The sequence below is a fragment of the Stegodyphus dumicola genome, chromosome 3, assembly GCF_044657685.1.
Source record: "Stegodyphus dumicola isolate Sdum_Otavi_A_Nest chromosome 3, ASM4465768v1".
NCBI lineage: Eukaryota > Metazoa > Arthropoda > Arachnida > Araneae > Eresidae > Stegodyphus > Stegodyphus dumicola.
The window spans coordinates 13,175,385-13,191,261 of NC_140770.1; the positions used below are offsets into that span (position 1 = coordinate 13,175,385).

General features: G+C 32.4%; 1 long non-coding RNA gene across 1 annotated transcript in view; it reads right to left on the reverse strand.

The window, feature by feature from the left end:
• Nucleotides 1-9,529: 9,529 nt before the first annotated feature.
• Nucleotides 9,530-15,877, reverse strand: part of LOC146997915 (uncharacterized) — a 189,639-nt gene continuing 183,291 nt past the window's right edge. The window contains exons 2-3 of the long non-coding RNA XR_015040142.1: nucleotides 10,276-10,418; nucleotides 9,530-10,043 (exon numbers count right to left, since the gene is read on the reverse strand). This is a non-coding gene — a long non-coding RNA (uncharacterized LOC146997915). The remainder of the gene's footprint in view (nucleotides 10,044-10,275; nucleotides 10,419-15,877) is intronic.

Genomic DNA, 15,877 nt, shown 5'->3' on the forward strand with positions numbered 1-15,877 from the left:
ATACGATGAATAGATTTTTGCTTATTATTTCATGGATTTACTGTGCAAATGACTTCTGATTTATGCTTTAGACTCTTTATTACTTACTTTAAGTCCATGGTTAAAAGCATAGTGATTGATTGAATATTTAATTTAATATTTGCACTTAAACTTTTTGAGTGACGTTAGGCTTAATGTGGCCGCTATTTGTTTACCTTTGAAGGCTTCGTGTTTTGCACTTCCTACTTAAGACATTTAGCCAATTGATAAAAACTTGATCTGAGTTTATGAATATTACCAGGTATAACCAAGGAGGTTAGAATAGAAGGAGGGAAGGTTCAATTCATACTGTGAAGCTTGGCGGCCACGTTACTGTTATCGCTGTGACTTGTACAAAGTGGTCTGCTAATTGCAACATTTTTTCTTTTCTTTTTGAAGCATGCCAGTTTGTGTTGCATATGGATGCACAAATAGATTTTCGAAAAAGATTCCTGGGATTACTTTTCACTCGTAAGTATTGATTTTCGTTTTCTATGTAATTTGATAAATATATTAAAAATATCACAATGCCATGTTGTATTCTTTCCAGATGTGAAAAAAAGTACTTAATCAAACTATGTTAAATACATTTTAATGTTTCTGTTTATAGCTGATATCCTCGTTCCTTAACATACAATGATATATGCTAGGATTTAAACTGTATAATGAACGTTTTAGGTAATTCGTTTTATAATTTTCTTTAAAAGTAAGAAATCAATTGTTACTATTTTTATGAATTGTAAATGTGTTAAATAAAGTAATGCTTTTATTTATGTATTAATTATTATTCATTTTTAAGTTTTGTGAACTGTTAGGAATATAATTTGTAGATTTGATCAAGATAAACTAACTGTTTTGTTGTTAAAGCATTTTTGCATAAATTTAAAAATTTGTGAGAAGTATAGCGATAAAAGTAAAATATTTTCACAACTGAACATGTGGAAAGATGTATCCAAACATTTTATATAGGTATATTTCTGTAATTCAGCTTAATTCAAGGAAATTTCTTTGAGATTGAAATATAAAACGAGCATAAATTGAAATCATTGACTTCACATAAATCTGTTTTATTTTATTAATATTGATTTTCATGTTGTTATAAGGTTGTTGGTTGTGAAAAGAATCTATTTAAATCTTTCATTTAAAAAAATGCAACATGTGACTATGTTTTTAGATAATTATCTGCTATTAATTTCAAGTTAAAATTATTTTAAATGATTCTTTAACAAATTATAATATTGTGAGTAAATCAGAAATATCACTTGTTAAAGGTGTTGGTATATTTAATTATGGCAAAGCACACGAGGGCTATCTGTCCAAGGGGAGGGATGCCTTCATGGAGGACTTTCTAAGGGAAACTGGCTCGTATACACGTTACACATGGAAAAAACCACGAAAACGCCCATGCAGCCAGCCCGTTCGCGGGATTCGGACCGAACTACCAGTGTTCTGCGACTTTACCGCTCGGCCGCTGGTGGGCCTCGCTTGTTAAAGGAAAAATTTCAAAGTACACCCAGCAGGTTGCTAATAAAACCTAAACAAATTCTTGAAATATACAGAAACATCATTTTTAAAGGCTTTAATGTTATGCACTTGCATTTAGATTTCGAACTATTTCTTAATGATTTTCTGTACGTAGTTAATTACGGATATCATCTTTATAACTTTAAACCAAAAAACTAACAATAGCGAAGGGTTTCATTATAAATTTAACATATTTTTACTGGAAAATACACGCACGGAACAGCTTAAAAACACGTACGTTTCACTGCCGTAATGCAATGTTTTGAAGTTAGAAACATGGACGCCGCTTGTTCGGTGGAGTTTCATTCCCCGACAGTGGAGGAAACTGCGAACCCTCCCTCCTTCTATTCTAACCTCCTTGGGAATAACTGACCGATCTTTTGGTGCATTATCGAGTGTGATGTTTGGCCCGTTGGTCGATTTATTTATTTTGCGCAGAACATTTATATTTTAAATTTTTTTTTTTCTGCTGTTTTGTGAATTTTAAAAGATTGCAAACTTGAATTTTGTGTGATACAAACCATTTTTGTGATTTTATTGTTTTTAAATATATTTACTTTGTATTTTAGATTTATAAATATGTTTTAACTCTGAATATTTTATATACAGCCCTGTCGCAGTATTGTAATCTTGATTTTTATTTATTTTGTTATAATGAGTCAACTGAAATATGATGTTGAAAAAGAATTTACAGGTGTTGATAGTGAAATATTAGATAGTTCTGATATAACGAAAGAAAAGATGGATTGTGATAATGAAAAATTAAATGATGATGAGAAACTGGGAAGCGTCCTTTCTGCTGTTAGGGCTCTCTATGAATTTGTTGATAAATTAAAAGTTAGAAGGGTCTCAAGTGAGATTAATGAAGGATTGGCAGAGGGAATCGACAAAGTTGTTGAATTACTTGTTGCACAGAATTTAAGAAGTATTGAAGATAATTTTATACATTCGAAAACGGATCTTTTATGGGACATTAAGCAAGGCATTGATGATATTAAAAGTACTCTTCCGGAAAATCGACATAAACAGGAGAATAAAAAGAATAGATTTATGGATAATAAGAATTGGAAAGAAAATTAATTAGTTGTTAGATCAGCGATGCCTGGAATTGATTTCTATGATGAATTTAATTGTGAATGTAAAACCCGATGATATGGATGCAGAGATTATTAGTTTTGTTAAAAGAAACGGTGATTTAGTTATGAGATTTAAAGAAAGTAAACAAGTTGATATGGTTCAAAATGTTATTGATTCTAAAGAAAATTTAAAAGATAAGTTGTATACACAGAAAAAAAGATTTATACAGCCAAAACTTATTGTATATAATGTGTGCAACTATGTAGAAGATGATGAAATTGCTGATAAAATGAGGAGTGAGTGTGGTTGTTCCGGCGACTGTGTGCGTCCATTATTTAGGATAAAATGTAAAGAATCAAGAGAAGTTACTCATTGAGTTTTTCGTGTAGATCCCCAGTGTCAATCCTCAATTTTAGAGGATAACAGAGTTCGTGTTGGATGGAAGGCCTATGTAGCAAAACTTTATCCTAGGCCAAAGAGATGTTTACGTTGCTTCAAATTTGGACACACCACTAAACATTGTAAAAATGATGTTACTTGTATCAAGTGTTCAGAATCTCCTGTAGTTAAAAATTGTATTAAACAAAAGGAAATATGTGCTAACTGTAAGGATTCGAATTTGAAATATGGTACTCGTTTTGATGTGAATCATCATGTTTTGGCAAAGGATTGTGAACTTGCCTGAGATTAAACTTATTTCTGAACATTTGCGTATATTGGAATAGTATTGTTTTGGATTTTAATTAATTATAACTGCGATTGGGCTGTTTTTTCTGCGCTTGTCATTATTTTAACTGCTTTATCTGTTTTTATGGCATGTAATTTTATATTTGCAATTGTTTTATTTTTTATTATTCCCTTGGATATGAAAATATTAAATATTAATCTGAATCATTGTGCGGTGGCAGCTTGCCAGTTGGCCGCGGTTGAAAATATTTTAGATAAAAATTTTGATTTGATTACAGTGCAAGAGCCTTATTTTATAAATGATAAGATGCCATATTTAAATAAAGGGTGGAGAGCGGTATATGATGAGAAAGACAGATCAGCCATTATTGTCACAAATGATGAAAGTAAATTTATTGTCGATTGTAAAATGAATGAAATTATAGCTATTTCTTTAAGGATGGATCAATTTGTTTTAGGAATTGTGTCCGTTTATTTCTCCCCTGCAGAAAATTTACATTTACATTTAACAAGGTTGGAACAAGTTTTGGAAATGCATAAGTATTTTATTATTATTGGTGATTTTAATTATAAAAATTTTAACTGGGGGGCAAGAATAGTTGATAATCGGGGATTTTTAACTATGGATTTTATAATACAGAATGATATGATTTTATTTAATCAAATGGACTCTTTACCAACTTTTGTATCTGCTGTCGGGGATGGTTGGACAGATTTAGTCTTAGGTTCTTCCTCATTATCGACATTTAATACCGAACTGAAGATGGCTAACCTTTGGAATATGGTAACAGGTAGTTTGGCAACATTTTGGTAATGCGATAAAGGTTACTAGCTAGGACTTTAGCAGTGTACATGGATAAAGTCAAGAGTGTGCGCACTGCCATTTTTTTGCAATTCTGGGATTTTTTTTAAGTGAAAATAGGTCGACGTGTACATGGATGATACCGTGTATGTGCAATTCTTAAAAACGCGGCAAGCAGTGGGCGATTCTGCACTTTCTCCCAATTTCGCACCTAATCTTCGTCATGATTAAGCACTTTTGTTTCATAAAAGTTCTAGCATAAGCGTAATTCGGCTAGCAGATTGGTGGAAAAAAGTGTTGAGTAAAAAAAAAAAAAAAAAAAAAAAACATGCCTTTACTTCGTGAAAACAAAATGGCATACCCCCCCCCAAAAAAAAAAAGACTAGCAGGTTGCTGTAGCAGGGTTGGTCGCCAAAAAATCGCCAAGTTACCATAATCCGAAGATTAACCCTGAAGATTTATGAAGAGGAAAGTTTAAGCGATCACCGGTATGTCTCCTTTGAAATCTGTGATGTCCAGCCAATATATTATAAAAATATAGTGTTCACAAAGAATATTTATACACTGAATAAATTTTGCAGAAAACTAAGACCAAATATAGATCGGATGAGAAAAAGATTGGATGGAATTTATGATCCTGTTATCCTTGATGAATTTGAAAACTTAATAGTAAAGAATGCTAAGAAACATCTAATTTTACGTAAAAAGGAAAGTAGAGATGACATATTGGTGGAACGCTGATTTACAGAGATGTAAACGAAGAATAAAGGCTTTAAGAAAACATTATCAAGTTAGACAAATTGATGAAGACACCCGAAGAGAAAGAAAAATATTATATAAAAAGGAAATGGCTCTCTATCGAAATAAGATTAAAAAGACAAAATATGAATATAAGATGAAGCATTTTTTGGATAATAAAGACTACTATGATTGCTACTTTCGATTGGCAACACGTAAATCTAGACCTTCCCAAAATTTTTATCCCAAATATAAGGAAAGATGAGCAGAGTACTGATGAATTTTCTGATGTTATTAGAGATTATTTTATGAAAAACTTTGATTGTGGAAATCCTGAGGATGGTATTGTTAAAGATGAACTTTTAACATCTCCAAACTGTGGTGCTGATGATGTTTTATTTTCTATAGATGAGATTCGTTATGTTGTGGGAAAATTGAGAAATAAAAGTGCTCCTGGAATTGACTGTATACATGCTGTTATGGTTAAATGTTTATTTAAAAATTTTGAGAAATTTTTCGTTCTACTTTATAATAAATGTTTTAGTTTGCCTATTTTTCCGGGAGTGTGGAAGATCTCAGTAATATTCATTCCAAAGGGTGACCAGGCAGTTAGACCTATTTGTTTATTGAAATTCTTTGGAAAAGTTCTGGACAAATTGCTTACCAATAGGTTATATCATTTTTTCTTGGAGAATAATTTTATTTCAAATAGACAGTTCGGTTTTGTTTCGGGAAAGTCAACAAATGATGCACTTTATGATTTAACAAACACTATACAGTCAAAAGTCGTTAATTCGGACACCCATAATCCGGAATGATCTATAATCCGGACCTCAAAGCTAAAAACTTTCTGCGCATGCGCCGCGTTGGCACATGCGTTTTACGCGTGCGCGTAAGACCTTGACTACTGCGCATATGCGTGTGCGCAAGTGCAGAATACGTTTTCGCCTGCGCATTTAATGTATAACGGACGGTGTAAGCTAAAATTATCTAATTATCTATTTCAGTTAATGTTAATGATTGCGTTGTTCCTTAATCTTCGAATTGGATCCCGCTTATTATTTTTTGCAGACTGTAAGAGCAATTTTATAAAAGTAAACTTAAAATTTCGATTATGTCAAATAGAATTTCCGATGATGGAACTTCCAAAGGATCTACAAAACGAAAGTGTGTTTCGATGTCCAACAAACAAAAAGTGGAATTGCTGCAAAAAATGGATAAAGACATGAAGAATGTGACAGAGAGGTTAGTGAAAACGAAAAAATTTCGATTGACAAGTTAGTCGGTATTCTCGGCACAGCAATTAACGGGACTTGAACAGCGGAACTTTGTAATTGAACAAGAAATTATGTCTGTTTATAGAATTAAAGAGAAAGTATTATCACATAAAACGAAGCAACTTAAACAACTTACATTGAAAGAAATGTTTAATAAAGTAAACAAATAAATATTAAGCTTTTTTTTTTTTTTTTTTTTTTTTTTTTTTTTTTTTTTTTGTAAATTTTGATACCCTTTAGATCATAATTGTTTTTTATTTCATAAATTACGTTTTCATATTTTTAATTTTAGAATTTCTGCATGCCATCTTACGAGATTTAAACTGATGATCTATAATCCGGAAAAATCGATAATCTGGAATCGCCGAAGTCCCGACGAGTCCGGATTAACGACTTTTGACTGTAGTACAAAAAAAGGAAGATTTTCATGTGATAATTGTTTCTTTCGACGTTTCAAAGGCTTTTGATTCTGTTATATGGAATTCATTGCTCTCCACCCTTGAGAATTTTAAAATACCTAAAAATATTTTTGAAATTTTGTGTATTTATTTTAATAACAGAAAAGTTGTATTTTCTTATGATGCTGATTTTAAAATTTTTAAAAATGTGTATAAAGGATGCACTCAGGATTCGCCAAGTGCTCCGCTGTTCTGGAGCGCCGTAATTTTTAAGTTATTAAATGTTTCTCTTCCTGAATACGTAAATGTGATCTGCTATGCAGACGATATTTTATATGTAATATATGATGTATCTTTAGAAAAATTAGAACAGCGTTTTCAACTGGTGAGTGATATTCTAAAGAACTGGGCCGAGGATGAGAAGTTGATTTTTAATTTGCGGAAGACTTCATATATGTTTTTCCCTAACGCCGGCAAAAATACTAGACCACCCAGACTAAGATTTTGAAAAGAGTAGATCACATGAAATATTTAGGTGTAATTATAGATGATAAATTGAATTTCGAACTTCATTTTAAAGAAATTCAGAAGAAATCTGATGCAATTTTATTATTTTATAAAAGAAGTTTTCCAAAAAAAAAAAAAAAAATACTGATTACTAAAAGAAATATACTCAGAATGATTTATGATGCTGTTATCATACCTATAATAATGTATGGAATAGGTTAGTTGGGGCTCTAGGGCGGCGGAACTCCAAAGAATAAGGAATAAGTTATTAACAATTCAGCGGCCCTGGCTTCTGTCACTTCTAGGTGTTTTAAAACTACTCCATCCGAAATTCTCTGCATCTTGGCCGGCACATCGCCTCTTTCTATATTTTATAGGTATTATTACGATAAAATTTTATTATCTACTAATAAGATTGATTTTATTCATTATGAGAAATTTTTTGCTTGTTGTACTGCTTTTTATTGCCCTGCTAAAAGAGTTATTACTGATTATGAATTTCATTTTGTTGAATTTGGTGAAATTGACATTTTTACAGATGGTTCTGGAATCGATGGTAAGATAGGTTTTTCTTATGTTGTATATTACTTTGGCACTGAAATTTACAATCATAAAATTAAATTGGAAAATTTTAATTCAGTGTTCCAGGCAGAATTGACAGCTATTTTTTATGCTTTGAGATGGATAAAGGATAACTTATTTATACATTATAAAATATCAATTTATAGCGATTGTCTGTCTGGTCTCCAGGCCTTAAAAAATTACGAATGTAAAAACTCATTAATTGTTGATATTAAATGTCTCTTTCGCATCGAGAGACGACCAAATCTGTTTTCAACAAACATCGAAAACGCCCGTGTTTACGAATTTGTCTTGGAATAGTTTTCCTTTCCCCCTTTTGCGGTTTCATCCATTCATCCATTGTGCGCAGTTTCACCTTAGGGCCAGATTGCACCTGCGAACGTCAATAGCTTTCCGTATTTCTCCTTTATTTGCTTCAAATGAATGATTGACATGTCTTTTAACAACTCGCGAAACCAATGAGCCATACACTAACGTGGAGGGGAAAGAACTAGGTAGAAAATAAACGAGGCGTTCGGGCGGTTTGCCGTTGCCTGAATGAACGGGCGCTACGGGCGATTTCGATGCGAAAGAGTTATGAAGAAATCGCCAAAATTCATGTTGTGAAATTTAAATGGGTTAAGTCCCATGTTGGGGTTTCGGGTAACGAAAGGACCGATGTTTTGGCCAAAGAGGCAGTTTTGTGTTCCGGGGAGTGTTCCATTGCCCAACCATCCAGAAGAATTCTTGTAAATAAAATAAAACAATTTTATATTGATATGTGGAAAAAGGATTGGAATGAGTCTGATAGAAAAAAGGATTACAGTTATAATTTGATCCCTACATATAATAAATGTATTTCATGCTGCCTGGATCTTAATCAAATTATCACAGGACATGGACGCTTCCCGGAGTACCTAAAGAGATTCGGTCTACAAGAAAATGAGTTATGTTATAATTGTGGAGTTACGGGTTCAGTTAAACATTTTGTAAGTGAATGTGATTTAACTTATGATATAAGACAAAAGTTTGGACATATTAATACATTTACTGGAAAAAACACTGAATTTGAATTTGCTAGGGAATTAATGAATTTTATTAATAATAATAGTGTTAATGTCGGAATTTTGAGTTAACATGTGTTTAGTGTTTTTATGATAGAGCATGGTCTGTGTCTTGTGTTTTGTCCTTTTGTTTAGTTAGTTTCTAACCATTGATTCTATTTATTTTAATTATTATTGTGTCGTTAAAGTCCATTAGGTTATATCCTAATGGTCGTATTTTATTATGTGGTTTTTAACTTGGCACCCCCCTGGAAAAGTCATAAAATCAAATCGATTAGGTGGATGGGGGGCTGTGCCTCTTTCTGTACGCAAGCGCCGCTTCCGATAGTGAAGAAAGTGACAGAGAGGTTATTGGAAACGAAAAAATTTCGATTAACAAGTCTTTTTTTTTTAATTGCTCTTTATATCATAAATTACGGTTTCATATTTTTAAATGTATAATTTCTGCATGCCATCTTACCAGATTTAAATTTATGATCTATAATTCGGAAAAAACCCGTAATCCGGAATCGCCGAAGCCCCGACGAGTCCGGATTACGGACTTTGTATTATATACTGTTTCTCCCGAGACTGGATTTCTCTGCTAAGAGTGCAGATTTTTTGCTGTAATTCATGTTTATGTTGAACTTTAGAAAAATTCTATGTCGCATTAATGAATGTGTCCTGTAAATTTTGTGTTTCTGTGTTACTTCGTTCTCAAATTAGACACAAAAAATATGCTGTTCCTTAACCCAATGTTGCGTACAAATAATCTAGAGAAGTAAACGAAAATGTTTCTATTATTTCTACTTAAAATAACCTTAGTAATAATTTTAAAAAATTAAATTTATTCAAATTTCGTTTTAAATAATGGCTACAGTGGACAGCACGCCTATACGTACATGCATACAAATCTCTTCCCAACGATTTACGGTCATTGCATTTCAAATCATTTCTTGCCTTGTTTGCAGTCATCGTTACCATCTTCCAAGTGGTAAATCTACAACTGACCTGTACATACAGATCCCCCCAAATACCTTCATTTCGTCGATTGTGATCGAATTCATTTTGCTACGATTTTATAACCTGTACCTATTGGATTCAAATGTCAAATGTTCTAGAAATTTCTTGCCAAACATAAACATTTCTAGTGGTGTTTGGGCTTGACAAGCAGTCCATTTGGGTTTCAATTCACTCTTTTCGGTAGATCTTTATCTACCCACTCCACAATTTTCTCAAACTGACATTTAAAATAAAATGTCTAAAATGACTAATTATGAATAAAAAAATGGCATTATAAGAAAACATAAGCAGTACAATGTTTACTATGAGAAATGGTACTAACTTGGAAACAGAAGTAGCAGCCATTTTCCAAATAGCCATGCGTTACTTGGTGATGCTATACAGCCACCTAGAATTGACAGTTGAAAGTTCTAATAATATAGAATGAATAAACACAGGAATGGAATCTGTTAAGGCATCTACAGAAGAATAAACAAATTTAAACATTTGTCTGCTAGAGTGGACATGATGCAACAAAGGGTTAACTTTAAGTGTGTTTAACTTTAAGTAAGTAAGTTAAGTGTCTTTAACTTTAAGTAACTTTACGTATATTTTATACACAGTTTTCATATATGAAATACCTTCTGTTTACCCACAGTGACATCAATGAGTAGAGCTGCATCAACCACAGTGCCATCAGTTAGTTACACACAGTACCATCCATGAGTTAGAACTGCATCAAGACAAAGCAAGCGGCCGCACATCATAATTCATTGTTAATTTCCTAGAAAAAATGGAAAAGAAAACTGTATCAAGGCCATAACTTTTAGGTTTTCCAAAAGCGAATTGTCCAACCCTCCTTGGACTTTGAAAAGCTGTTCAAGAGGAATGGGATAAAATACCTCTTTTAATACTAAAAAATCTGATGTGTACACCACATGACTTCCCTGTACGGAATATTGAATTATACGCATTTTTTCTTGCATTTCATTTAAACTTATTGGATTGAATTAAATCTACTTCGGCGACAACACATAAACCACAATAGAATAAATGCATTCTTTAAAATTCACTCTAGTATTTGTTTACCATAGCGACACTCTGGAGCTAGGTTCACGTAATATTTCGTTCATATTACAACTCAGAATGCACAAAATTGATATCATTTAAAGAATTATCGAATCGTTGCCACGTGTTCTATTCAAATACTATAATAAAGCTAGAACGATGTATAAAAGAAATTAAACGCACAAAACAAAGAAGAAACAGTTTTTCACAGACGATTGAGTATTTCACATTCAATTAATTCAGCTGTCACTTCGCGACAAGGCAAAAATACATAAAAACTCAAAATATCTGCATTAAAAATTACGAAGTAAATCTTAAACACTTATTTCCTCGAAAAAATTCCAGAAAGGATTAAGCATGATTTAATTCGCAATAATAAATGAAGGCGTTATCTTTGTTGTTGCGAAGCTAAGTTTCTCTAGATTGGCAACAAATCCACTATCCTGCTGTTTCAAATGTATACAAGCAATAGCCGCCATCAAAAAAATTATTAGGCTTAGCGGCACTTAACCCTTTGACGCGCGGTGGTCGCGTCCCGAAACCATCAATTTTCGAATTTTTTTCTCCTCTTCCTTCCGAAATTTTTGAGAGAAAATCAATGGATTACTGATCTTTTACCTCTAAATAACACAAAATGACTTCCGACTCATACATGTTTTATGTCTTAGTACTTCAAATCGGATGCCTTTTAAAATTCGTTTTCAATGAGACAAAATAACTTAATTTTATTTATATAAACAACTTTAAATTTCAAAAGTCATTCATAGCACATCATGATTTTTATCATAAACAATAAAAAATAGCAATAATTAAACTGCATATATAAAAAGAACCCTCTATATGTATGTCATTTGCTTTGCGGTTTCAGGGCGCGACCACTGCACCACTAGAGCATTGCGTCACAATGCTCTAGAGGCAAAGAATCTCTAGATTCTTAGAGATTCTTTGCTAGAGGCTCAGTGGTCGCCCTTGAAACCACTGCTCTTCACAATGGCGTTAGCTTACTTCTCAAATAGGAATGTTTATTTTTACCCGGATATAGATAAGGGGTTTTGAAATCAGAGTTATTTTATTAGTAAACAATGCATGCACCTGCCCAGTAAAAAGGTCTTTCTTTTCCAGAGACTTTTCTCTGACCTCAACACACTTGCTCCCCAAGCTAGTATTGTGACTTTATAAATTATTTCCTGTGGTTTAAATTTAATGTAAATATCCTTTGCTGTAATTAAAAATAGAAATCGCGTAAAGTTTTATTTAAATTAAAAATATTTTCTGAATATTTTGGGACGAAATACGAATAAAATAAGTATGAATGGGAAACGAATGATCCGTATCAAAGCCAAAAAGACCAAGCCCCTCCCCATTAACATAAAAAACCCACAGATTTCATGTGCCAGATGAAAAGAAACTAAATAACGCTGGACAAATACCAGTCAAATTTAAATCCAATCAGTGTACATTTTGTAGCACAGGGAAGAAACCTCGTAGAAGAAGATACATGTGGCGAAACGTGCAATGTGGGCATGCATGTACCAAAAAGACAAAACATGCTTTGAACAATGTCACAAAAAATATTTGTTCTTTGAAATTAAAAAAAAAACACCCAGTCTTTTTTTTTTCATCCTTATTGTACTGAGTTTTTTAATCTATGTAGCCAAAATGTAGTTATTATGTGGGTACTTTCACTGCTATAGAAAACTTACATAAATGTTTATTTTTTAATTTTTTCTGACGATTTACTTTGTTAAATAATGTAAAAAATATATATATTATGCAATTCCTACATGCATTTTGTTTTAAATTCGTAAATTTCGTCATTTATTGGAAACGCGCACGGAGAAAGGTAAGTTTTTTTTTTCCCACTGATCTCGGTAAGTTTCAAGTCCTAGACGCGAGGTGGTTTCACAGTGCGACCAAAGATTTCTAAGGAGATCCTTAGAGATTCTTTGGTGCGACCACCACCACAGAACAATGGGCAAGAGTAGATTTTTTTTAATTCATATATTATTTGTCTCTAGGATCATAATATTCAATTTCTAGAGTTTTTAGTTAAAAAAATTATAAAAATAATATCGCGCGCGTCAAGTATGTTAAACAACTTTAAAATTGTTGATAATTCTAAAAATATTGCATACAGATTTACTAAAGGCATAAAAACCTTAACCGGAAGATAAGAACAACATTATTCAATCATTTTTAAAGCAAATAATGTACAATTTACAAACATATAAGCGTAAAGAAACTGAGATCACTGAGCCGGGTAACAGAATGGATATATATATAAATATATTTATATACGTTTGGTGCGGCCGATTGCAACCAAAATACGAGGTGCACATCTACATTGTATAGCAGTTCTATATACAAAATTTCAACGTTCTGAGGCTACTCGTTTTTGAGTTATGCGAGATACGTACGTACAGACGCCACGAAAAATTCTCTTCAGAATTCATTTTAAAGCAGTTTTATAATTTTTTTTTGGAGGAAAAGACTCTTTTATTCTGTCCTTACGTACAGATGTCACGCAAAAAAACATCGTTAAATTGCATTCGATAGCGGTCAAAATGGATACTTCCGTTGAAATACGGTGCCTGAAACTTTTCGCGATTACAATACTTCCTTTTTACTTCGCACAAGGAAGTAAAAAGGCTTTATTGTCTTGGAAATTACGGTGTAGAAAGATAGTGAAGAATGAGTGCTATGAAATGAAACATTCCAAACACAAAAATTGCAGGTGAAATTTTTCTGTAAATGGCAATGGAAATCGTCTAAAGTACCAGTAGCTGTGCTGTCCGTTAGCTGGACTTTCTTCAGGTATTAAAACTGTACGGAAGAACAATTGTATTTATTCGATTACTCCTTGTTTAGTTCCCAAATACAAACTCATGTTTGATTATCGATAAAAAGGGCAATATCTTTTTACTTTTCCTCTTTAATACGTTTTTTTTTAGATGCGTAAACAGGAAATAATTTGAAACTTGTTTTTCAGTATAATTGGTGTTAACGCAAGTCAAGTTCCCTACTACTCAATCGACGCCAAAATGGCGAGTGGAGAATGGTAACCCTGCTGGATGGAAATGGCAATCACGCATTATTGGCGCTCACCTGTCCGGTGCAACGTGCACACACGCTCGCACAGGTGCTACGCCCGGGGCGACCAACCTCTCATTCCAAAGCTTCCCGCTTCGATTAACCCGAGGGGCGAAAGGGGAAACACGCACACATGCAATGGTAAAGAAAAAAAAAAAAAAAAAAAAAACACCCGTTTCGCCTGTTGAGGTCAGGAACAAGTGTTGTCTTTCCAAGGATGTCGGTGTTTGGCTCATGCCGAAGTTATATGGACTGCAATACACGTTTTCACTATTTATTTATTTATTTATTTTTTTTTTTTTCCTCTTCTCGAAAAGGATACGCTCAAAAAAAAAAAAAAAAAAAAAAAAAAAAAATCTGAAATGTTTCAGATTTTAAATTACGTCCAAAGGGGCGTTTTTTAACATTTTGTGTGTTACCTTTCTTTATTAAATATCATGTTCCTCGCACTTAAACCATAAGATCCAGTGCAACAGCAATATCGCAAAATAGTTTTAAAACGAGCCTATCTTTAGAATTTCCGATACAGAGACTCACGCGCTGGAGATAAAAATGTTTTTTCTGCACAACGTTGCCATTGCTCGCTTTGAAATCCTTGAGTTTGTTAATCAAAAATTCGTCAAAGTTTTAAAAAATAGGAAATCGATCATAAAACAAATTTCAAATTTCAAATTTGGTCTTCCACATGCTCATATTCGTTGGAGGATTACGTTATTCAAAATTCGATGACTCTATGTACCGTTGTTTTATCACAATACGAGAAATATACATACATTTATGCAGATTTTTCATTATTTAATTTCTTCAAATATAATGCAGGACTCTAACATTTTGTGGCAACAGTTTGAAAAGTGAACCGACATTTATGAGTCCGACGCAAAATGCCAAAACGAAACTAATAGTCCTTCGGGATTCAAATCCTTTTGGACTAAAAAAAAAACTGAAAGGTTTCAGATTTTAAATTGCTTCCAAAAGGGCGTTTTTTTTAACATTTTGCCTGTTACATTTATTTACTAAATATCACATTCTTCGCACTTAAACCATAAAATTCAGTTCAACTGCAATATCGCAAAATAGATTTAAGTTGAGCCTATCTTTAGAATTTCTGATATGCAGTCTCGCGCGCTGGAGATAATTTTTTTTTTTTTTTTTTTCTTTTTTTCTTCCCTGTACCACGTTGCCATGGCTCGAATCAATAGTTCGTTAAAAGTTTTACAAAATATGAAATCCACAATAAAAGAAATTTCAAATTTGGTCTTCTGCATGCCCATATTAGCAGTCATGGACCTTATAAGAAATAGACTAACCCAAATGTATTTTCTCCCTCGTCTAAGGCGTTCCCGGCTGTCACCTTGATCACATCCGGAGGAGTAGGGACGACTTGCAGAAATTTAACAGTGGTTGCCTATTGCAGCCTGTATAATTGTCAAGAAAAAGCTGGTTGTAGCGCCTCATTTCAGAAATTAGAATTTCTACATATTTTTATTTTTGAAATTGAGATTGATTTTTAAAAATTTAGCATATTTATCAAGCATAATTAACATTCCAAATAATTATAAAGCTATTGCATGCTTTCAGGGCTGGATATTTTTTTAGCATTTCCTATGCTGTAACGAAATTTGTAACTACTTCTTTTAGAAAATAATATTTTAAATCTGAACTAATAGAAAATTTCAAACAAGTAATTTTCTCTTGCAATTTTTATGCTTTCTATTGGTGTAAATAAGTAAAAAATACTAAAATATTTAAAAACGAATTTTTGAAAGTTTTGTTTAAAATTCTAAATTGTGCTGTTTTTTAAAATTATAGATGAGTATTATAGCACAATTTCTATAAAGGAATTTTATTTCAATTATATACATAGTGATAAGCACTTTTGACATCTTAATTATTATACATTTAATTCTAATATTAAAATTGTATTTAACAACCGTAATAATTAACTTTGCTTGCATTTTATAGTGATTATTTTTTAAATTTATTTTTAGTTCTGCATAAGATTTTTTTATTTATTTATTGTTACTTAATGTATTAGCTCAAAGGGTGGGTAGCCCAGAAAGGCTGTTAGTTTCGAAGCGGCATTTT